This window comes from Rhipicephalus microplus, chromosome X, assembly GCF_043290135.1.
Source record: "Rhipicephalus microplus isolate Deutch F79 chromosome X, USDA_Rmic, whole genome shotgun sequence".
In the NCBI taxonomy this organism is placed as follows: Eukaryota; Metazoa; Arthropoda; class Arachnida; order Ixodida; family Ixodidae; genus Rhipicephalus; species Rhipicephalus microplus.
The window spans coordinates 101,104,823-101,129,465 of record NC_134710.1 but is presented as its reverse complement, the minus strand read 5'-3'; the positions used below and the strand labels follow the sequence as shown (position 1 = coordinate 101,129,465).

The following is a 24,643-nucleotide window of genomic DNA, read 5'->3' as shown; positions in this document are numbered from 1 at the left end:
CTTATTCTATGAACAAGAGCACTGTCTGTAGCACCAGAGCGCTTGTTCACAGTTTTCACACTAGCACACACTTTCACTTGTCAAGTTACTTATCATGCACACACGCAAAAAAACAAGCACCTAGATAACAACTTGAATGATGTTTCGAGCTATTGGCACAAGATGTTAATAGGCTTTATTTAATGCCCAGAGGCTTACTGAGAAATGCAGCAGTGAAAGGCTCCAATTTCATTTCGACCGGCTGTGTTTTTTTAATATATACCAAAGCCTTGCTAAGTGTTCTTGATTCTGCTTTCATAAGAACAAAGCAGCCACAACCAGGACACAAATCAGTGACCTTACACTCACAACTGCAACACCATCCATGGCCACTAAGCCACTGCAGTGGGTAAAAGTAACAACTATTCCAAATGTGCACAGAAGCCAAATCATGAAACAAGCAACTTCCTATCAACAGGCAATAGCATTTCTCACACAGGTCAATCAGGCTATTGAACAATGAATGAAGTCATTAGCAGCAAATACAAAAACCAAGTAATACACTGACAAGCTCACACATATTATTGTTCTACTGATTCAAACCGTTGCTCCATATCACCCACAAAACTTATGAATACTCAAATAGCACTTGCTTTAAGATTCACAAAAAATTCCTAGTTAAAGCCGTTAGCAACACAAGGCCTGAAGTGCAATTATTAAAAGCATCATGCCAGGTAAGTTGTATCAGTTCTGGGTGAGCTGCACCAACCCAAACTTTTCAATACAAACGTAATGAACTGACAAACAAATATTATATTAGGGAAAAGCGAACGCGGAATTAGCAAGCCTACATGCAAGACGTAAAACGCGGCTTTGGCTAGTTGTACTGCATTTTAAATACAAATATTATCCGCTTCGAAAATGTGGATTTATTCACGCATACTTCCTTAGTTGCATGAATCACACAACCGTTAGCAGATATGCACCAATAAGATTACTTCGTCACGGACATGCAATCCGCGAGCCGAAAAGCTTCATAACGTCCGCCTGCATACGAAGAGCCGGCGTTGCTGAAGCATAGGCTCTTCAGTGTAAGCCCAGCGGGGGTCGAACATGACTTATTTTCCTCTCTGGTGTCGCGCGCAGCGACAGAAAGTATAGAATATCACGTTTGAGAGAAGAACAGAGCATCGCGGGGCTTATCCAAGAAAACGCAAACGAGGTGTATAATGAGTCAAGACACAAGCAGTGTTCACGGAACCTAGTGATGCGGTGCGCACCCAAATGTATTCAAATTACGGGAAGGCAGTAGCCTCGGGGCCGAGCTGCAGGTACAGCCGTCGGCCGACCTTGGTGCTGCCAGAATGTCCGCTTGGAAGCCATATTTGAACAGAAGCAAACATGGCCTCATGGCGACTCCCTCCCTGGGCGACATAACACGTAGCAACTGCTTACAGCTTCACAATCAAACCGCGAGTAGAACCACGAGTAGCCACCGTGAAACGTCGCCCAGGGATAGAAGTTGCCCGCGACATGAAGACCCTAGTGATAAACTAGGGAACCAAGATGTCCTAAGCGCCATCTGCATGCCCGATGAGCGCCACCAGTGGGAAAAAGGATCGAGCTCCTTGAAGCGTACGACGCCGCCGGTCAGCCCGCGTCGACCGAATTATCAAGCTCCACCGAATAAGGATACTACTGGATGACCACCATACCTTCTCGGCGGCACCCCGCGCTCGTACCATCGTTCCGGGAGCCAGGAAGCCGTCCTGTGTCTCAACAGTACGAACAGCGAGAACTGTTTCACTGGCCGCAGGGATTTAGGCTTAGCAAAGTCTCGGCCTTTCGCCCTCGGTATTGCTCTCGGTTTGCAGCAATGGACTGCGTGGCGTTTACAGCTAATTTTTGCGATTGATCCTGTCTATCACGCGTCTGCAAAGAGCCCAGAAAAGTGCTCCGTTTTGCAGATACTGTGAAAAATAAAACACGAAAACTTACTGCGAAATATCATTGTCCAACACTGGAGGGCGTTGTAACAGTTTTCATAATGGCGGTGTGGCCATGACCTACTACACTCCTGACCTGCCCAGAGAGCACCTCTTCCAGCGCCCACGTTCTAGTTCATACCTTCTGCCGCTAGGGCCGTCACCTACGAGCGGCGTGGCGCTAGGCAGCACCTGTTCGCTGACGTCACCTTCACTCTTTGTAGTCAAATTTTAACCAACAAAGCACTCGTAGTGCGAATTTATGATCCACAATTTAGAAATATCCAGAAATAATAATACTAAAAGACATTCAGAATTTTTTTTGCAATAAAATGCACGCGACAACGCATAGGCTGTCCAAAATCATGTAAATCCACGGGTTTCCACGTTTGTCAACCAGTGTGCTATAAATTCTTAAGCGCACTGAACAGCTTACTTGACCAGCAATGTATGGGAAGAAATAGTCACATATATGCCGACAGTTCACCACAGAAAGCAGGCATTCTTATACCAGCGCCTACAAAACAACCGTAAAGAAGCAGACGAACAGGTTATAGGTAGCGCCACCTACGGCGAGCGATTGAACGAGAGCGGGGACACGCGCTCCCATAGGAACCCCGCTATCTGAACAGGTCAGGAGTGTAGTAGGTCATGGGTGTGGCTCTGGCCAAGAAACGCTGTCGAGCGCGTGATCACTGACGTCAACATCCGGGCATTCCGAGTGGAAGAAAACTGCAAAGGCGCGCTTTTTCAAACACGCAAATGGGGAACGCCAAGGGCGCATGCCCTTGCTACGAAGCTATACTCTCTTGATACGTACTTTTTCTTACAGTCCTATAAGATTTTGCTTTTTTTTGCTAAACAAGCTATCAATTACAGCAGCTTGCGCCAGTTGCTGAATCGCAGTAAGTTTGCAGTCAACTGCTCCGAGGCGTAATAAAACGCAATTATGTCCTTTGATGTGAAGATATATGTATTTCCATAATTAGGTAGATTGCTGTTTTTGATAACTCTTATGTGTTGTAGAGACAAGATGCTGCCACGCCGTTTTTACATAACCTTAAAATAGTTATAAGCTCACGGCTAGTTTTATTTTGTCATTTAGCTTGATTATGGATCATATCGATTGGTTTATAAAAACATATCGTAATAAAAACAGGAAACATATGCTTAAAACTGGTGCACTTAAATTGCCCTCGACGATTACGTCGCCGGAGGGAGCATCAAGTGACATTTTTGAAGCCCAGCTATGCTATGGGCCCAGCCATAAAAATGAAACTGTGGCATGCTGGGAATTAAGTGAGCCCCACCACGTGATGTTTTACGCGTTGCGTCTATGCGGCCATTTCTCCATGCATTTTCGTCCATGGCTGCGTAGTATTTTTCCGTTCCTTTGTGGACGCATCACGGGACGCAATACGCGTCATGTTGGCTATTGTTCCGTGGGTGCGTCCGTGACACATTTGCGCTTTTTCGCATGTGAACGTCTTTGTTACAAGTGTTGAAGATTCGGCGAGTTGGTTCGTCGTACTTGAACTGGTATAACACATGATGGTAAAGAAATGGCGGAGCAGGCGGGCACAAGAGGAAAGGGCGTTATGTCCTCTTGTGTTGGACTGCTCGGTCATTTCTTCTTTACCGCGTAATGAGCTATACCAGTTCAAGTACGCCTTCAAAAACCACATTGTTCTGCTGCCAATCATTAAGCACCCAAGACGCGCTCTTGAATTCACATTCCACGAGGTGCTGTGTGTTGAGGTTCTGCATGGGTATACCGAAAGAAGTTTATTCGTGGTGTAAGCACCGCAAAAAATCATTATGAAGCACTACCAGGTGTATCGAGAAAAAAAAAAACACTCCATAATCATACACATGCACACCTAACATGTCATTGCGGCGTCTAGACATTGGGGGCATTATAAGAATATTTCTCCCCGAAAGAACACCTACGCACAGCAAGTGCTTTGAAAATGTTATTGAGCCAACTCAATGCACGTCGTACATCTTTTAAATATCATTTCAGCAATGCAATAGAATGGGAGACTTCTAATCCGAAATAGGTGGCTAAATTTTCTTCAAAAGCCGTATATCGCTCGCAAATACAACTATTCGCCGCATTCATTAAGAATTGAGAAAATGTTACACCACTTGGAGCGGCAAAAAAAAAAACGCTATCGTCGCACACGCTAAAGGGTCTTTGCAACACTTATTTAAGCATGGTCAGAAAACGCTGTTGATCAGTAGTTGAGGTAGTTGAGGCTCCCGAGAACACACGAGCCAAATACCATAGCGCAGCTCGTGGCCTGTAAATTGTAGATGTAGATCTTAAACCCGTGGCTCACACCCACTCTGAGGGATCAACCAAGAATCGGGTAGCTTACAAAAAAACGAAGGTATATAATTAAATTCTGGGGAAAAGAGAATGAACAGAAATATTGTTTTCTTAATAGAATAAGTTTTGATGAATTAGTTCCTACTGACTGAGCAATAAATTATTGATATCAAAGAAAATTTTTCAATAGCCTACATGGGCTAACTGAGAACCTTTTGGTATTGAGGTTATTAAGCAAATCTCTTAGACTGTACAATGAAATCTTGCACGGCCGCGCACACTTTCCCGTTGCTATGCCCTAGGGTATGTGCACCTAAGGATAGTAAATTTGACGTTGTCAAAGCTAAGCCAAGGATTCGTAATGGTATTTATAGGGATACCTTTCTTAATATGTTGAAAACTTTCTACAAGAGATGAACAAGTGCTCCACAGCTTCTTCTTCTCCACAAAAAGAACAAAGTGGAGAGCGAGTCAAGCCTGCTGTAAACAAATAAAACTTTAATGGAGGAATACAACAGCGAAATCGAGTGATTAAAACTTCCAGCCATCGGTTATGACATGAGGAAGTTTTCCAGGGTGTCATTAGGTGGTTGAAATCCAGATAATTTTTTTAAAGATGCTGTAGAGAATTCTCGCATCATAATTCACTCTTGGAAAAACGGTTGTAGTACTTGCTAATTTTGGGGTAGTAACGGTTTGTTACATATTTTACAACCCTGGTAGTAAGCACAGTTAGTAACGGCGAGGGTGGGAATAGTTACTACCATTGCTGTTACTACCAGCATTCGGTAACTGTAGCTACCCTAGCTGTTACCACCCATGGGTAGTAACTTTTAAAGGCTTCGAGAAAAAAGTAGTAACCGATACTACCCTGTTATCACATTTTGGTATATTATTTCTGCACTGCCAATGGTGTTCAATCAATGTCTCATTAATACACAACTGCGGGGAATGAAACGTGGTGTGCCATGGAAGTGAAGAATACATGCCGTTGTCAGATAGGAAGGAAACGCTGTGCCGAAGGCGCTTTGTCTCAGAGTCACACATAACTCATCAACCCATCATCATCCATACGACTGTCCCACCAGGTCTTCCCCCCAGGGTCGTGTGAGGGGAAAGTTTTTGTTTCGGGCAGAAGGCCATACCCTGGCAAGGGAGCCGCCGCTCGGCGCCAAACAGACGCAGCCTGCCTCCTAGCGCACAAGCCCGGGCGACCCAACATAGGGGCTACGAGGTGTGGCAGCTTGGGCCAGTTGGTATGGCATGACGATAGCTATAGTGCGAGAACAGAACGACGACATAGAGACAATAAGGACACGAGCGCTAACTTCCAACTGAGTTTATTGGGCAGAGCGCAAGAATATATAGAGGAGACAGTAACCATGTGACAAAAACCATATAGCACAAAGAGCAAAACATGAGTAAGGGAAAAACAAAAAAACACAGAAAAAAGGCAAAGAGATGTCTATAAGGAAACGAAACAGAAAAGTAAAGGTAATATAACTACTTGCGCGCACCAAAACCTTCGAGGAACCTTAGTTCCTTCTCGAACAGAGACACGGAGGGCTTGCTAATGCATGACAACTGTTCGCGCGCCATCTGCGCGGCCTCGACGATGACTCGGGTGCGCTCATCCTTGTGCTTGTACAGCATCCCTGTCCTGGAAAAGGGGCACACAGTTGCACTCAGTGCAGTGCTGAGCAAGAAAACCATCGTTCCCGTTTCTAACATTGTTAGCGTGTTCTTTCAGTCGATCGTTCAGACACCTTCCGGTCGTTCCGACATAACAAGCACCACATCAAAGGGAGGTCCTAAAGACACCTTCCCGGGAGCATGCCGCATACCTTTTCTATGCTGAGCTCTGCATTCCGGTGATGACTGCGTTTCAGGGTGTTTGTAGATTGGGTGAGGCTGATTAATTTGAATGGTGCAGAGAACAGGACACAAACTCGTTTTCCGATTTTCTTGAGCCTGTTTGATATCTACCTGGTGTTTGTACGGTGTCCTTCGTGTCCTTCTTGTCTCCGTGTCGTCGTTTTGTTCTCGCGCTATGACTATCGTCATAGGGGCTACCCTTCGGCATGCGGTAATTCAATCACGACACACAAAGCGGACGTACCCTGGCAAGGTGGGCTAACGTATAGCGCATAAGGCGCGCTGCATAGACCTAACACGTTCACTATTTTTACGCATGCAATATGAAGTAAGCGTGGGGTATATATAGCCCCTACTTTGCGGGTGCATGTCCGGCACAGGGGAGCACTTGCGTTTCAGGATGAATTAGAACAAATGTAAACCTGTAGCACTATATTAGAACCAGGTTACGTGTGCTTGGGGACGTAGCACAAGACTTTTAATTAGCCTTACTTATAAAAACTTATATATCATATTTATTTGTTTTAAAGATCCACAAAAAGGCATTTGGGACGTTAAACCCCACATATCAATCAATCACAAAAAGGCATTATGTACGGGCCGAAACAAGGTACCAAACTAATTCTCAGTGCATTTGAATGCTTCCCACAGCTAATATATAAGCGGTTAAAAGGTAACAATCGTTTTTTTTTTGGGGGGGGGGGGGGGGGGCTTTGACGTCCCAATTAATGAATGAATGAATGAATAGACTTTATTTAAAGTCCGGCAGTTTTACCGGGTGAGGTGGAGGAAGAGGGGATTAACCCCTGTACCTTCCCACTCTCCGTCGATTATAACAATGATAATATTTCGAGACACGCCGCAGTGGTTTAATTGTGACCGTCCCCGGGGCTAATTGTGAACATCTGGTTATATTGATTCGCCGCTCTTGATAATTTGCTGTAATTTACTAAGCTTGTTGTAATGGTCTATTACAACGCGTGTAGCACTTGCTTATGATTAGTTGCTTGTACTTCTCCATTTCGACAATATCAGAATGACGTTTACATATCTCGGTTGCGTAATTTAAAACAAAATGCATTTTCTTGGTCTATAGATAAGTTATGAGTCATTTTTTCGTTTAATGATGATACGTCGAGACGATTCCTCTCATAAATTATCATGTTCAGAATCACAGACTATATTGGATTATATAGTCAACAGCCGGGTAGCAAAAAGGTAGTAACGGGGTAAGAAAGGTAGTAACAGCAGCAATTACTACCTCTTCCATTCCAGTTACTAACTGTTTACTAAGGTAAGTAGTAAACAGGTCGCAAAAAGTTAATAACGGTTGCAGCTAGCAACTGTTTACTAATGTAGGTAGTAAACAGGGAGCAAAAGGGTAGTAATGGTTCAAGAAAAGTAGTAACCGCTGCAGTTACTACCTATTTGCTTGCAGTTGCTACCTTTCTAAACTTTCTTTAAAGAGAGTTTGCCTCCGAAATCTAGAAGCTATTATAAAAGGCTGTTGTAGAGGTAATATTGATAGCTAGTCCGTCTAACGCCACTTGCGCTAGTGCATCAGCTGTTTCATTTAGAGTTATGCCTCTCTGCCCCGGCACCCATACTAATCGCACCTTGGTTAAGTGATTCAGTACTAGGGAGTTGAATTCGCCTAATGCTTTCGAGTCACCGGATGCCGTGAGCGCACTGCAGACCGACAAGGAGTATGTTGTTATTACGGCGGAATTCATTGATGTTGGCAGTTTTCGAAGGGCCAATACTACGGCTAAAAATTCTGCAATAATGATAGGTGTGAAATCTGGAATTCGGGGGGAAAAGGACCAGCCTAGAACAGGGCAGAATATGCCGATGTCACTCGTTTCATCTCGCTGTGAAGCGTCCGTCGCAATGATGACATGTGCTTGCATTCCTAGCAGGTAGTCCTGTAAAGTAGCTCTTACAAATTACTCAGCAGCTGTTTAGCACTTTTAAAGAAAATGTCATCAAAGTATATTTGGAGAGAACTTGTCGAGCTACGAATCGGCAGGACCTCCGTAATTTGCGCGGACAGTGTGTTGAGAAGAGACTGTACAAACTTTACTTGAGGCGTGTGGAATCTAGGCCAATGACAATTAAAGAATAAACCAGGTTGCGAAATGAAAACTGTTTCTTTACGCGCCTCAAAGGAGCCCTTAAGTACGTTTGCACAGTCAATATTTTGAATCTGGTGAGGAGTGAGGGAATTCTAGCTTCTATATAAAACGTTATTCGCTACAAATGAAGGTAGCCCTATATAAGCACATGCGCAGTGCCTGTTTCTCCAGAAGAACAAGGGGGCGTAGCTTATAGGCAGGTGCCCTGGAGTATAAGACACATCCAAATTCTAGAATCGGCCTCACATACATGCGGTATATTGATAATAACGTGGCTCTGCGCATTCCTGATCGCCTGTTGCTTATCCTCCGTAATAAGCCAGTCGCCCGAACACCCTTTGCCGCAATATATTTGATGTGGTTTCGCCATACTAAAGAGCTATCGTATATCACTCCTATATATTTGATAATTTGCACTTGTGGAAGGGTATCAGTTTTGTATGAGAGAGATATGTATACTGGGCTCTTTTATCGGCAATACTAATACTGCAGACTTGTTCGCGTTTAGAGATGGATGAATAACGTCGAACCAGTGCTCTATTTCAGATAAGTACATTTGGAGGTTTTGATAGAGAGCGTGAATGTCATGAGCGGACGAAAAGAAAGCGATATCGTCAGCATATACATATATATGTCTGAGCATTGTTATTGCATGGGGTCGAGCTTATTGAAATATTGAATAGTACCGGAGAAGAACAGCGCCCTGCGGTACTCCTTTTAAAGGTGAAGCTCCTTAAAAAGGGACCCTGAAACAGTTTTATCGATTTTTTACTAACACATTGGGCTGGTAGACCAAGTCCTAAGGGTAATTTAGAGACCGATATGAGCTCTCTGCGTAAACTGTGTAATTTATTACAAAGCTTTAAAGTTGCGAATCGCTCGAGATCGCTGCAGATCACTGCGACTCGGCCAAACGAATTTTCAACCGCCCCCACACCAAGCGACGCGATCTGCCCTATTGACGTCATCGTTTTCAGCTGGTCTGCTTGACTGCGCAACACGCAGCACAGGTATTTCTTTTCTAGTAAACAGAAAACAAATGTTGTCCGTAGTTTGTAAAACACTTTATAATTTATTTTTGATTAAAAATTTTCACAAAGAAAAAGAAGACGATCGCAGTTTACCGCTACCACCCTATGTGAGTCGCTGTCGCACATTGTGAATAACCAAATCGCGCAAGTCTATGGAGCACAGATAGATATAAGTACGGCTGTAAAAAATGCTGAGTCTGCACACCCGACAAGTGAGGCAGAATCTGAGATAACTCTACCGGATGCACAGTCTGCAGAGCCCTCTGGAGAAGGCGTTCAGAGGCAAAGCGAGGGTGCACAGGAAGCTTCTCAGGACACACAAGATATGGACATAGATCTCAAATCCCTAAAGCGTTCTAGATCCCCTGTATCGAAAAAACCTGGCTCGCCAAAACATGCAAAAAGCAAGAAATACCAGAAAGACAACCTTTCAAAAACCGATTTTCTAAAAGAAAGTATTTTAGATAAGGTGATTGCCGAAACCATTTTAACGAAATCATAGGGACTCTTAAAATTATACATTGGAATTGCCGATCTCTTCACTCAGCCATAACAGATCTGTTATACCTGTCTTCCAAATTTGATCCGGCTATTATTGCATTACAAGAAACTTGGCTATCCTCACATCATGTATTTCACCTACCCAACTTTCAAACCTTTCGTCTAGACCGTCCATCCAAAGGTGGAGGTTTAGCTTTCTTTATAAACAATAAAATTAGTTTAAAAGTCAAAAACTCATACAAATGTATGTCTTCTGAATGCGAAATTTTCGCGTTAGATATTACCTTGCCAGGATACTTGCCTTTCTCGCTAATAAACGTCTACTTTCCTGTAGGCGTTCAAGACACGAGATTGTTATATATGGCTGCTAATTCAGGCTGTAAAGAAAAAATTATAGTTGGCGACTTCAACTCTCACCATACCTGCAGGGGTTTTAGAACAGATCAGTGTGGACAACGGTTGTGGGACTGGTCGGTAGACAACAACTTATTGTGCCTTAACGCTAAAACTCCCACATTTATTCGAGGTCAGTCACGCTCCGCCTTAGATTTAAGCCTTGTAAGCTCGGCCATTGCTAGTACATCGTGGACAGCCCTTGATTGCGCCTCCAACAGTGACCACTTTCCAATAATGTTCGAGATCGCTTGCCCCGTCAAACCATCATGCTTCCATGCCCGAACCTATACAAATTATGCAAAATTTCAACACGACCTAAAAACTGCTTTAGACGCTCCTTCTCAGGATGGAGATGACACTAAAGCTATGAAAATAAGCGCAGTAATCAAAAGGGCATACAAAAACGCTGAATTTGCTGTTAAATTGGCGAAGAGAGTACCCTATAGCCCCTGGTGGAATTCCAACTGTTCACGAGATCACAGACGAAGACAGGCAGCTTGGAAGAAGCTAATACATAATCAATCCCCTAAGAACTGGTCAGATTATAAATTTCTTGCCGCTGTATTTAAACACACAGTGGCCCAAGCTAAAGAAGAATATGATAAAAGACATTTCGATTTTCTCTCGAAATCCAAAAATAAGAAAGCTTTATTTCAATACATGCGATCTCGCAAAATCCTGCCGTCTACATTAAATACTGATTATGAAAAACTGTCATTGGAAGTAACGAAGAACTCTTTAGAGTCAATTTGCAGATGTCTAGAAATTAGATTTTCTTCGATTATGCCTTTCAACTGGCAAAAGTCTAGCATAAGCACTGACTTCGAAAACGTAACGCTGTCTGAAGCATCAAAAGTCATTCGAGGTCTACCATCGTCAGCTCCTGGTCCAGATGGGATCACAGTTCCTATGATTAAAATTTTATTCAAGCTATCCCCTGGTGACGTCCTCAATCTTATAAACTACTCTTTAAAGAATGCCTGGATACCGTATGACTGGAAAATAGCTAAGGTAATCCCATTAATAAAAAAGCAGGGATTAGGTTTTACCATAGAAAATATCAGACCCATCTCGCTCACATCGAACATGGTGAAACTCATAGAGAGGGTTCTAAAGGGCCGAATAAACTCCTGGATGATGAATAAGGTCATATTGAAGCCAAATCAAATTGGTTTTCGTTGTGAATGCTCAATTTGGTGCGCCCATGCGGATTTAGAGAGTCGAATACAGCTTGCTCGTAAAAGGAAACAGTACGCCGCATTAGTAACTCTCGACATAGCTAAAGCGTACGACAGTGTCGAGCACTCTATTCTACTGACCACCTTGCAGAGTCTAAAGTTTCCTCAGTATATTACTGAGTGGGTAGCAGAATTCCTAAAATCAAGGGAATTGTATTGCGTGAAGGATGGCTGTTGTTCGCATAAATTCAAACAGAAACGTGGTGTTCCCCAAGGGTCCGTCCTATCTCCAGCATTATTCAATATACTGATGAGCTCTATTCCAATTGTTCAGGATGTCAGTGTCTACATTTATGCAGATGATATCGCGTTCTTCGCTGCAGAGAGCGACATTTACTCACTACATCAAAAACTGCAAAGATATATTAATACACCAGAAATTTGGTTGCAATTCATTTCATTGTCATTGAACATCAGTAAAAGTGCGCTCTTGGTGTTTCCTATAGCTGATACAGTTTCAATTTCTGTGTTGTATAATCGGGAAGCTATTCCACAAGTTGATTCAGTCAAGTACTTCGGAATGACTTATAATGAAAAGCTAAATTGGAGCCCACACATTGAATATATAACAGCAAAGGCACAACGGGCGTTAGGTTTATTACGCAGGTTAAGCAACAGAAAATACGGGCTGCGCAGACACACAATGTTAATGATATATAAAATGTATGTGCGACCAATATTGGAATTTGGGTGTGTATTATTCTCGGGGGCGGCTGGTTATAAAATTAAACCGCTAGTAATGTTAGAGCGAGAAGCCCTGCGAATATGCCTGGGACTTCCCAGGTTCATGGCGAATAATATATTGTATCAAGAAGCGCGATTGCCAACACTCCTCTGTCGATTCCGCATTCTAACGGTTCAAACCTTCTTAAAGTTCTACAGTTTACCGGCGCGAAGATCAGAGTACGCATTTATCAGCGACGCTGGCTCTTTCTTTCTTGCACATTGGCCTCGATTTCATACCCCTCAGATAATTTTTGTTAAAAAGAAACTGGACTACATAAATGTAGACATTAGCACAGTAATTGAAACTAATTCCTCAACCATCAACATTAGAATAGAGTACGATGAAATCTTCCCCCCCACAAGCCAAGTTGCAATCTCTTAGATTTTTGACCACTACATTAAACGATTACTTGGTACATGCAGAAACAAAAAATGTAATAGCTACAGATGCTTCTGTGAACAATGAAAAGGCAGGCATAGGAATTGCGTCTGATTTCCTCGGCTGGTCTTTTTCAGTAAGGCTTCCAGATTTCACTCCTATATTTGAAGCCGAGCTAGTAGCTATTATTTTAGCTCTTCGTAAAATTCCTACGACCGAGACCAGTGCAATCATCCTAACAGACTCACTTTCGGTGTGTGCAGCTCTGACAACCTATGAACAATCTCGTGCCCTAGCAGCGTTCCACACATTAGCACCGCCGCATTTAAAACTTCTCAAATTAGTGTGGGTCCCAGGTCACTGCGGATTACAATTAAATGAATTGGCAGATGCTTTGGCACGAGCATCACTCGATGGACCAGTAATTTCAGTACTTCCCGAGGTATACTTATCAGGGGTTGGATATAGGAAATTCGCTATTTTTACAGATAATTTAGAAAATATCACACAATGGACCGATTATCAGCACCTCAAATTTCCATGGAAAGCCCAGTGGAGTCCGTCCAAAAAACTTGAAATTATAATCTCCAGATTCCGGTGCCGCGTCCCCCCATTAAATTTTTATTTACACAGAGCTGGTCTGACACTTTCCTCCCTTTGCCCGTTCTGCGAAGAATCAGAAACTATTGAACATTATTTTGGCTCATGTCGTAACTATATGCATTAATTATGAAACGACTTTTAGATATTCCATTTGCGAAGCTAGGTTTAAATTTAACCACAGAAAATGTTCTAAGTTTTGGTGCCTCTGTTTTGGGAAATTGCCACAGAGATGCCTTCGATGCGGTGTGTAATTTTATTCAAGACTCTAAACGTTTTTCAACATAAAGCCCACGTTAACAGATACTCAAAAAAAAAAAAACGGGTCGAAAAGTAATTTTCAATTCTGGATAAATCCGTGACATACCAAATTAATCGGGTTTGGCAAAACCAGCTGTCTGGTCGGCTCCAAAAATCAAGTTGTAGCTATTAGTGTCTACTTTGTTGTTGATTCTTTTTTCTCACAATCTAAATCTTTGGTTTCTTTCTTCTTTTTTTTTAACAATTCATTATACAACTCCCCCCCCCCCCCGTTTTTTTTATTTTTTTCGTTGCAAGCTATAATGCAGTTACCGTCCATATGACACTATCTCTTGGCCAATCCCCCAGAGTGGGTACGAGCCATGGATTAGAGGATACAAACAAACAAACAAACTAAGCTTTGGAACTTCCGGCTCATGGCGAACGTTGTCTGCTTGGATCCCACGCGCTCCATGAGAGCTGCGCAACGAGTGGGCATCACGCGGTTGTTGTGACACCATGAATCGCCCTTGCTGCATTGTGGGATGCAAGTCCAGCGATTGGCGACAAGTGAAGATGAGACGCCGTGTGCCTGGGGAAGGCAGCAGGCGAATCGAGTGGCTGCAGCGTATCGGACTGCCCGCATCGGATCGGCGGCAGTATTTGCGCGTATGTTGTCGCCACTTTCAGCTGGAAGATTACGAACGCAATTCTGCGCTTACGCAGCCATTCGGCATTCACATGAGGAGGCATCCCCTCAAAGCCTACGCACTGCCGTCGATGTTCCTTCCTGGTGAAAAGGTAAGTTCACGGGTGGTCCAGATCGTGTGACACGCATGCATAGAAAGCGCGATTCGAAGGTGGGTGTTCAGAAAGTTCCATTGAACCTCGGTAATTTTAACTATAACGACATCGTCTCTACCATGCAATGTGGTCTACTTTGCAATAATTTTATACACGCTGAAAGACATACGCCGGTTAGCGATTTTCAGAACCGATTATAAAATGACAGGGTGCTTGTGAATCCAAAACTATGCTATTGAAACGACTGCACAAGTGTATACGTCGTAGTGCCAGCTGATGTTCAAAGTGCTGCATGCGTGTTACCTACACGATGAGCTCAAATAAAACCCCGCAATAGTGCAACGCGTGTTCGACGGCGTTGATACGGTACGGCACGATTGCGTGTGTTGTATCCATGCCGAATAGCAATAGCATGGCACGCTAGAAAAATGTCTTGCAGGGCCGGAGTCCAAAGTGCGTTGACGCTTATGCTTTAACTGTAGCGCATGTGCTTTCGTACTTTATTGATTCATTTATTTGCCGGTGTGAACGTACTTTTATGTGTAAAGGCAGTCTAGCAAGAGAAAGGACGCCGATTGATGGTTGGTTTGATTTATCGGCTGTGCGTGGGGAACTTCATTTAAAATGCTTATGGCTGCCTACGGGGCCGATTATGAGCATGCTGCATTATGTTGTAGCATATCTTGCGGGAAAATGAAGCCGAGAAATATGTGCACCACAGTGGCTCTTAGTTAATTATTTGTATAACTACAATATTCCATTTGTTTGCGTCATGATGCATGAGCACCAAATCACGGCAGTTGAATGAATACCTGACTTCACATCTAACAAGAAGAACTTAACAGTTAATCAAAGAAAAAAAACTGCTCATTAGTAAAACTGCATGCAGAGTTTATGTGCTTATTCCATCAGACATGTGGAAAAAAAATGCCGCAGTACTTTTTATACAAATACAATAAGCTCTCCAGCTTCTTTTAGTTTTATACAAGATTTCTTTGTGGGGTGCTTTTAGTACACACACAAAAAACGATGCTTGCTATGTATATAAAGTTACTGTGCATGAAATGTGTGAATGGAAATACAAAGGCAACAGTTATAACCATTGTCATCCATTGTGTTTATGGTAAAAGAAATTTATGTTTTTTTTAGCATCACACACTGCCTCAGGGAAGTGTCAGAGAGTGTGGCACAGTCTTGGAACCTTCAGCCAGCCAGGTTAGTCTTGCTTTGTTTGTGTATGTTTACACTGTAGAAATGTTAGAGTGGAATGTATATGTGCTGCATAGCATTGCTGTGTATTGTGGAAAATAAGTCAGTAATATCTTTCCTATGTACCAGACACTGTGCAATAAGATGATGTTGGAGAAGGCTGCTCAATTTTCACAGCTCTCAGCTCCAAGTTGAGAAAATATTTTGTTTTTTCAAACATATCTTGGCACCAGGAAAGTTATTATAAAAACCAGAAGCATTTTAATATTTGTAAGCATGTTGTTTAAAACAAACACAAGCTATTTTATATAAAGTGATCCTAATACCACATGGCCACACAGACAGTTTGATGTACAAAATACAAAGTTTAGCAAAAGTGCAGGTGTAACATAGTATGTTTATTCTCATCACCTCATATCCAGACAACCACGCCAAAAACTGTGCGCAAGGCACCCACAAGTACAGTGGCAACTTAGACAACAGTGGAATGCCGGTCCATCGGTAAGTTGACGTAAAGGTTGAAAAATGCACGTATGAAGCATAAAATGTACAATAGCTGTTCACTTACAGGATTCACTAAGCTTGTAAACGAACAAAACTACCTAGTAGGAAATACTGCATGATTATGAACAGTTGAGCATGAAAACAATCAATAAGTTTTGTTTATTTGCGTGTATCATAACCATCCCAGCTATGCAGGTGAACACGACACTGAAGGTGCTTGTTTCGGCCTACACACAAACAGCAGGTGCCTAGACCACAGAAGCTGCTGTATAGACACAGCGTGGTGCTTCATCACAAAAAGCAGCAATATCAACTTCAGCCGATGTCGCTTCAGTGCCACAGCTTCCAGCAGGTTTCAGGCCTCTCTGTGGCTCAACACCTATCCGAATAGATGAATCTTCTTCCGCTGAGAAAGAAAAGCCAGCTGCCGTAACATCTCTTGAAATGGCTGAATCTTTTCTTGCTGAGGAAGAAGAACCAGCTGCTGATGATCGAATGGACGCATCTTTCTCTGATGAAGAAGAAGAGCCAGCTGCTGAAGCTGACGTTACATACTTGCCCTCATTTATCAAAAGTTTCAGCAGGTATTACAAGCTTTAGTTTTTGGTGGACTAACAACAAAGTTTAACTCTTTGACAATACCAGATGCTCAGCAATTCAGTGATCTTTAACATGTGATGAGCATGTAGTCACAAACTATTTCACATACTGAAACCACCACTTGAGACAGTTATTCTCTGGGGTTGTGTCTGCCCTTTCATGTTTGCAACAAAGGAAGTTGACCCCCTTAGTTTCCTAAAACATTTTACCTCAGAGTAGTAGTTCATGACAGTTCACGTATCTTTGCCAGAACACAAATGGTCCTTTCGGCAGTGCATGCTCATTTTTTCTACCTATGTGTTTCAAAACTACGAATGTCAAGAGGCAGTTCCATTCCTCTGAGAAGCCTGCCAAGACACTTCCATGCATTGCAGGACAACCTGCAGATTTTGTAATAAAGTACATTAGAGATGGTACAATCGAATGCAGATTCATAGCTAGAATTTTTTTCAGGGGCGGCCCACCTGTTGAGGGCCTTTTTGAAACCAGTATTTTCATTATTCATTCTCGGTAGGACACACCCCTCCATCCAAATTCCAAGGAGGGTGGGGCAGGCCCATACGGCTTCCTTCTGGCCACAGGCCTCGTTGAACACCTTTATACGTGGCATGCACGTAGGAACAATTAGAAAATCATGTGAATTTTCTTTTCACCCCTATTTCAAGGTAGGCACAGTGGTCTCTCTTATGCCACATTGTCTCTTATATGAGTGTATCTTATAAAGGAGTTTGACTGCATAAGTAGCACTTACGAATTTTCTTTATTGACATTAGCCAGACAAGAGGATGTTTATGACAACAGCAGTGAAAAATGTTGGTGCTCATTAGCAGTCATGATGCTCTATAATGCAGCAATGTTTTTAGATGTTGCCACAACCTCTAGCAAGATAACGAAGAGCATAGAAGGCCACTTTTCCCTGCAGTGAGTACGCTTAGGCCCAGCTGCAACACTAGCACAGCAATTATGCCCAACTAGAATGCAGCCCTGCCGAAAGCAGTAAAACTTATTTCACATGAAAGCACAGGGTTGTTCATGATAAACGCTTTCTTTAATTATAAGCATATATAGCACAGGTTTTCATATGTTCAACAAATAAGAAGGGGCACACTGACACATGTGTACAACTGCATTCTGCGCAGCATGTACAATGAGCTCCCACTTACCAATGCAGTCGCACAGTGCACACAAAGAAACAGCAAAATGATTTCATGTGACACTATTTACACATTATTTGTGCCCTAATACATCAACTTATTTTGTATAACACATTGCCAGTTACTTTGCGTAAGACTTCCAAGCAATCCTAGACTTAGCTCATGGAGTGACTGTTTTGTGATACATAGCATACTTTTGCCACATTTCTCGCTAATATTAAAGTGGAGTGCGCCAGTTATGTTTTCTCAGCTGGTTGCGAAGAGATGGACCTAAAGGGTCCTTGCAATGGTTAACTAAAGCTGCGTGATGATGATGATGATATATGGTGTTTTTTGGCGCAAGGGCCATTCGATGGCCAAAGAGCGCCAGTACATGGGACATGGGATGTGGAAAATGATTGTGATTAGCGGCTGTATAAGGGCCATAAAATTCCTCGCGGTAAGGCGGGTAAGAACATACAAGTAATAAAATCATGACCATGCCGTGAAAGGTGTGTGTGGTGTGAACAGATGACAAAAGTTGGTGATAATAAAAGACGATGGTGGATATGTATGGCTTTAGCACAAGTGCCTCACTCGTTCATACCCTTGCGTCCAAGGGCCGCGAGGCAAGTGCTTTCTTGTGTAGCCACCACAGCGAAAACCTCTCTAGAGAGGTCGTGCTACGGAATGACCGGGTATATAATATGAAAACTATGAATTTCTTTTAAAAACGCTAACAACGATTTATGACTAAAAAGCGGGTCCTTACCGACGAACATTGCAGGGTGTAAAGGTATATGTTGTCGGTAGGGTAATAGAAAATGTTGTTTTCTTATAGTGTCCAATTGTTTGCACTGAATTAAAATGTGAAGAACTGTTAGTGCTTCACCACATCTGTCACACAATGGTGGATCGCCACCTGATAAAAGATATGAGTGTGTCGTGTGTGTCCTATCCTCAGCCTCGTTAATGTTACCTGTGTATGACGTGATTTTGATACTGGTAGCCAATGGCCAAGGTGTGGCTTGATAACGTGTAGTTTGTTTTGTATGTGTGTATCGCACTTGCTCTGCCAGTAGTCCCTGAGCTTTCGTTTGAGAGACGGCTTAAGATCAAGGGCCGGGATTGATGTGGGTGTAGTGGCGGTGCTTTCGCGGACGGATGCAGCAAGCTGATCCGCCATCACGTTGCCTTGAATCTCACGGTGCCCTGGCACCCAGCACACTACAACATGTTGGTTGAGTGTGTAGAGTGTGCATAAAATGGAGTAAAGTGAGACGAGAACAGGGTTTTTTTGTTTTTTAAGACTGTGCAGAGCCGTTACCACACTGAGGGAGTCTGTATAAATTACTGCTTTTTGTATTTGATATTGTTTGATGTGTTTAGCTGCCACAAGTATCGCGTAAGCTTCTGCTGTGAAGATACTTGTGCCTGGATGTAGAGGGCCAGCATCCGAAAAGGAAGGGCCAACAGCAGCGTAGGACACAGAGGAGTTGGACTTATAGGCATCTGTAAAAAACTCAGGACGTGTGTATTTGTGTTGAAGTTCCAGGAAGTATGTTCGGATATGGGCAATAGGCGCATGTTTTGTAACTTCTAGGAACGACACATCGCAGTCTATAATCCGCCACTGCCACGGTGGCGGGTATGCTACAGGAGCCATTAAACTGTGTTCAAGTGACACTCCAGTTTCTTCAGCTACACCCTTCAGGCGTACTGAGAAGGGCTGCCTCATCGAAGGCCTGTTTTGGAACAGAATGGAGCTCGACAGATCATTAATAGTAGAGTATGATGGGTGCTTCTTGTCTGCTTTCACCTTCAGGAAATATACAAAGGACATGTAAGTTCTCTGCAGATGAAGCGACCACTCATTTGACTCAACATAAAGGCTTTCTACGGGGCTGGTGCGAAAAGCACCCGTAGAAAGGCGGATGCCCAAATGGTGCACCGGGTCCAGCATCTTCAAAGCACTTTGAGTCGCAGACTGATAAACAACGGCCCCATAATCTAAGCGGGTGCGAATGAGGCTTCTATACAGGTTGATGAGACATTGCCTGTCACTACCCCACGTAGTACGTGACAACACTTTTATAACATTCATGGCTTTTAAACATTTTGTTTTTAGATACTTGATGTGCGGTACGAAGGTCAACTTGTTGTCCAAGATTAAGCCTAGGAATTTATGCTCCGCATTGACGGACAGACGTTGACCGTTCAGTTCAATGTCAGGTTCCGAATGCATGCCTCTCTTTCGAGAGCATAAGACACAGGTGCTTTTTTGTGGGTTAAGTCGAAATCCGTTTTCATCTGCCCATTTGGAGACCTTGTTTAAACCCAGCTGAACCTGCCGCTCACACATTGCCAAGTTGCATGACTCGAAGCCAAGCTGAACGTCGTCGACATATGTACAATAAAACATATTGCGGGGGATGGACAAGTGCAAGGAATTCATTTTGATAATAAAAAGTGTGCAACTAAGTACACCACCTTGTGGCACGCCTGTTTCCTGGACAAATGTTCGGGAGAGAACACTGCCCACACGGACACGGAATGTTCGGTTTGACAGGTAACTTTCAATTATGTGAAACATTCTTCCGCGCACACCAAGGTGGGACAGGTCTCTTAGAATTCCAAAACGCCATGTTGTATCATAAGCCTTTTCGATATCGAGGAACACAGAGAGAAAATATTGTTTATGGACGAAGGCGTCTCTGATCTGTGCCTCAATATGAACAAGGTGGTCTGTGGTGGATCTACTTTCTCGAAACCCGCACTGAAATGGGTCGAGCAAATTGTTTGTTTCTAAGTAGTGGAGTAAGCGGCAATTAATCATTTTTTCAAATAGCTTAGAGGCAGCTTGTTAACGCTATAGGTCTGTAACTTGATACAGTAGAGGGATCCTTTCCCTGCTTCAAAATTGGAATTATAACAGCCTCCTTCCAGGAGGAGGGGATCACACCTGAAAACCATATGCGATTATAAAGAGAGAGGAGGGTTTCTTTAGTTTCGGAGGGTAGTTCCTTCAGCATCGCGTACATTACGTTGTCAGAACCTGGGGTAGATGTATTACAGCAGCTGAGTTGTGTTCGCAGTTCTGCTAAGCAGAATGGTGCATTATATGCCTCATTTCTTGGGGATTTTCTTTCTAACTTTTGTTTTTCTATTCGAGCCTTGTAATTCTGGAAGGATTCGGAGTAGTGTGAGGAGCTCGATATGTGTTCGAATTGTGTGCCAAGAAAGTTGGCTTGATCCTCCAAGCTTTCCCAGAGGCTATTTACTAGTGGAAGAGAATATGTTTGTTGGCCCTTAATTTTCTTTACCTTATTCCACACTTTTCCCTCATCTGTGTACGAGTTGATACTCGATATAAACTTAGTCCAGCTCTCTCGTCTAGCTTGTCGACGCGTTCTCCGTGCCTGCGATTTGACCCGCTTGAAATTTTCCAGGTTTTCTGCTGTAGGGGAATCGCGAAGCAACGCCCATGCTTTGTTCTGAGTGGTCCGTGCTTTCCTGCATGCGTTGTTCCACCATGGGACTCGCCGTTTAGAAGACATGCCACTCGTTTTGGCAATACATTTAGATGCGGCATCAAGTATAAAAGCTGTAAAATACGTGACAGCGTCATCTATGGTCAGGGCAGACAGCTTAGTCCATGTCATGTGTGTAAGAGTCCTATACCCTTCCCAATCAGCTGAGTCAATCTTCCATCGAGGAACCTGCGGGGGTAGTTGATCTTTGTTCGGCGCACTCAGGATGATTGGGAAGTGATCACGCCCATAAGGGTTTTTAAGAACGTTCCATTTAAAAACAGGTAAAAGGGACGGTGATGAAATGCTAAGATCTATGGAGGAGTATGTGTTGCTTGCAAGGCTAAAATACGTAGGGTCCTTCATATTTAAAAGACATAAACTAGAAGAGAAAAGGAGCTGCTCAATGAGACGTCCTCGCGCATCACAGTGAGCATCGCCCCACAGGACATTGTGTGCATTAAAATCACCTATAACCAGAAATGGCTCTGGGAGTTCATCTATTAATGATTCCAGATCACGTCTGTGTAGCTGTTGATGCGGTGGTATGTACACAGAACATATGGTAATGAGTTTGTTAAAAAGTACAGCTCGAATGGCCATTGCCTCCAGGGCCGTTTGGAGCTTCAAATGCTGGCATGCTATACTACGATAGACTATAATGGCTGCACCGCCAGATGGTACGACAGGATCCTCCCGGTCTTTTCGGAAAATAATATATTGTCGTAGGAAGTCCTTGTGCTTAGGAGTTAAGTGCGTTTCTTGCACACATAGCACTTTCGCGTTAAACTTACACAGAAGTTCTTGGACGTCATCTAAATTTCTAAGTATTCCCCTTACGTTCCACTGTATGATTTTGTCCATAGTGGAAAAAAAAAAGGGAAAAAGTGCTGTGTGCAAAGAAGACGGGGATTAACTCATTTTACAGGGCCTTTGTCAGGCCCTGTAATCGGCGTTATGTCCTTTTTGGGGCGGTCGAGCGAAGCTCGCCGCTCCTTCGGCGCTTCCTGCGCCGTTTAGCTTGAACTGGTGTCCATAGCCTCTTGCGAGGCACTGGACACCCGGTCTAAAGAGCGATCTGTGCGTCGCTTAGACTTCGCCTCGATCGACGAAGTCTTTGTCCCCACCGAGCTGGGGGTTGATGGAGCCCCCTTGGCCTCGTGATTGCCCTGGCTGCTGCCAGAGCTTGTAGAGGTCACTGGTGTGGACAGGCTGAAAGTGGGCAGGGCAGCGCTGGCTGCTCCCGCCGCAGGGGCGTGTGGCATTGGCCTCGGCACGCTAGGCGTGGTCCGGGCAACTGCCAAGGGCCTTTGTGGTGCCGCCCCTCGTTGCACCACCTCTCGCAAAAGGTGTTTTTAGTGCTAATGATAACGAGACTCGTTGTCTTGCTTCCCTGAATGTGATATTTTCCTTAACTTTTATAGTTAATATTTCTTTTTCTCTTTTCCAGGCTGGGCACGCTCTGGAGTATGCGGGGTGGCTACCTTCGCAGTTTGCACAGAGGATCTTGTCATGACTACATTCATCAGCACTGTGGCCGGTTGTGCCACACTTAGCACACATCAGCTGTCCTCGGCAGCTCTGGGATGCATGACCAAATCGCTGGCATTTAAAACAACGCCTTGGGTTTGGAATGAAGGGTCGGACATGGAGTTTTACATAGCCAGTTTCGAGAGTCTCGGGTAAAGTGGTTGAGTTGAAGGTGAGTATCAAGTGCTTTGTTGCTATTTCATTGTTGTTACGTCTGACTATGATGCGCTGGACTTGTATTACACCTTGATCCTTCCATCCATCAAAGAGCTCTTCTTCACTCAGTGTCATCAAATCTTCGTCCGATACCACGCCCTTCACTGTATTCATGGTACGGTGTGCACTCACAGAGACAGGGATGTTACCAAAGGCCACGAGGTGCGAGAGTTTATTGTACTGTTCCTTGTCTTTTAATTCGAGAAGCAGATCTCCACTTGCCATCTTCGTGGCCTTATAACCTGTTCCAATGGTCTCTCTGAAGCACTTGGCCACAAGGAAGGGTGAGATTGCTCTAGCTTTTGTAGATGATTGTTCGCAGTGGAGGACATGGTATTTTGGAAAAGTTTCTCTGTTTTTGGGCCAAAGTAGGAATGTTGCATCGGTGCGTACCCTTTTCGAAGCACGATCAGTTAAAGAGGGGGTCGGGGATCCCATGAGAAAATGTGTATTTTTCGGTAACGGCGCCTACCACCCACCACGGAGTCCAACGAGGGGACGTGGCAGAGCATGTGGGCATGTCTGCGCAACGCCAGCAGTACGCAGTTACTATAACGCAATATGGTTTACCCTAGTTTGGATAGCCACACAAGGTTAACCCTTGCCGCCAGGAAAAATTGGAAGTAAAATGAAGTGAGGAGAAGAAAGGAAAGATGTAAAGTGAGAACAAAAGACGAAGATATAGGGAGAGAGAGATAGGAAAAGGTGACTGCCGATTTCCCCTGGGTGAGTCAGCCCAGAGGTGCCGTCTACGTGAAGCCGGGGCCAAAGGGGTGTGTTGCCTCTGCCGGGGGGCCTTAAAGGTCCAATCGCCCAGCGTCGGCTCAACCCCCAGGATCCCCTTTTCCCCGGACACGGCAAAGCCACGCACGGCTAGGCGTGGGAGGGAGTAGAAACTCCCCCGTTAGCTCGGGTCCGTGGTGTCGCAACACACCAAACGCCTACTTGCGCAGGCGGCCCTGCGGGGTAAAGCTGCGTGAGCTTTTCTGCTACTGCAGCATGTAACAATGAGCACCATAAATTTAGGTATTCACCTTGCATCATGACTGCTAAGAGCTACAAGCTTTCTAGCAGTGCTTTTTCTCCTGATCCCATCGAGCATGCAACTGTCACTAGTGTACGATTTAGCTGTAGCAAATTGTCAACAATATAGTTAAATATTTCACTGCAAAAAAACTACCTTTATAGGCCACTTCAATTTTCTGCAGTACACTGATAATCAGTAAACACTAAGAAGTATTTGGAGAAGTTAAGTTAATCGAGACCATAAGCAATAAAAAAAATTGTAGTGGTATCTATGGGGGTGAAGTAATGGCTACAGATGCGTGAATGCTGGCACTTATTTGATATCCCAGTGCTCACTCTACTGATTGACATCAGCAACTCCTCTCGAAGGTTGCCTGGCATTAGCAATGATCCCTAGATTTGTTGCAAAGTGAAATGCAAGAAGTACAGTCCGTGTGGTTTAAGTAGACACTAAAAAGTATTACTCTAATCGTGTCAGTTGAAAAAAAAAAATAGAAGGCTATCTCCTATTGGGGAAATAGGAGTCAAACAAAACCTTGCATCGATGGGTCTGGCTTTTCGTATATACTTTCTCTCCCATTAAGCAAAGCTCCCTCCTTAATATTTCCTTCACCCACATGCTAAGCAACACAACACTTGCTACAGACAACATAATCATTGAGGCAAGAACCTCT

General features: G+C 43.7%; 1 protein-coding gene across 3 annotated transcripts in view; it reads right to left on the bottom strand.

Moving 5' to 3' along the window:
* CTCF overlaps nt 1–2,046 on the bottom strand; it is a 68,252-nt gene extending 66,206 nt beyond the window's left edge. The window contains exon 1 of one of the 3 annotated variants that reach the window (XM_037427509.2): nt 1,978–2,046. The gene's annotated coding sequence lies outside the window, so the exon portion shown is untranslated. Of the gene's footprint in view, nt 1–1,259; nt 1,279–1,694; nt 1,945–1,977 lie in introns of those variants that run through there. The other 2 variants (XM_037427507.2, XM_075877337.1) reach the window with 2 other exon arrangements.
* Nucleotides 2,047–24,643: the final 22,597 nt, after the last annotated feature.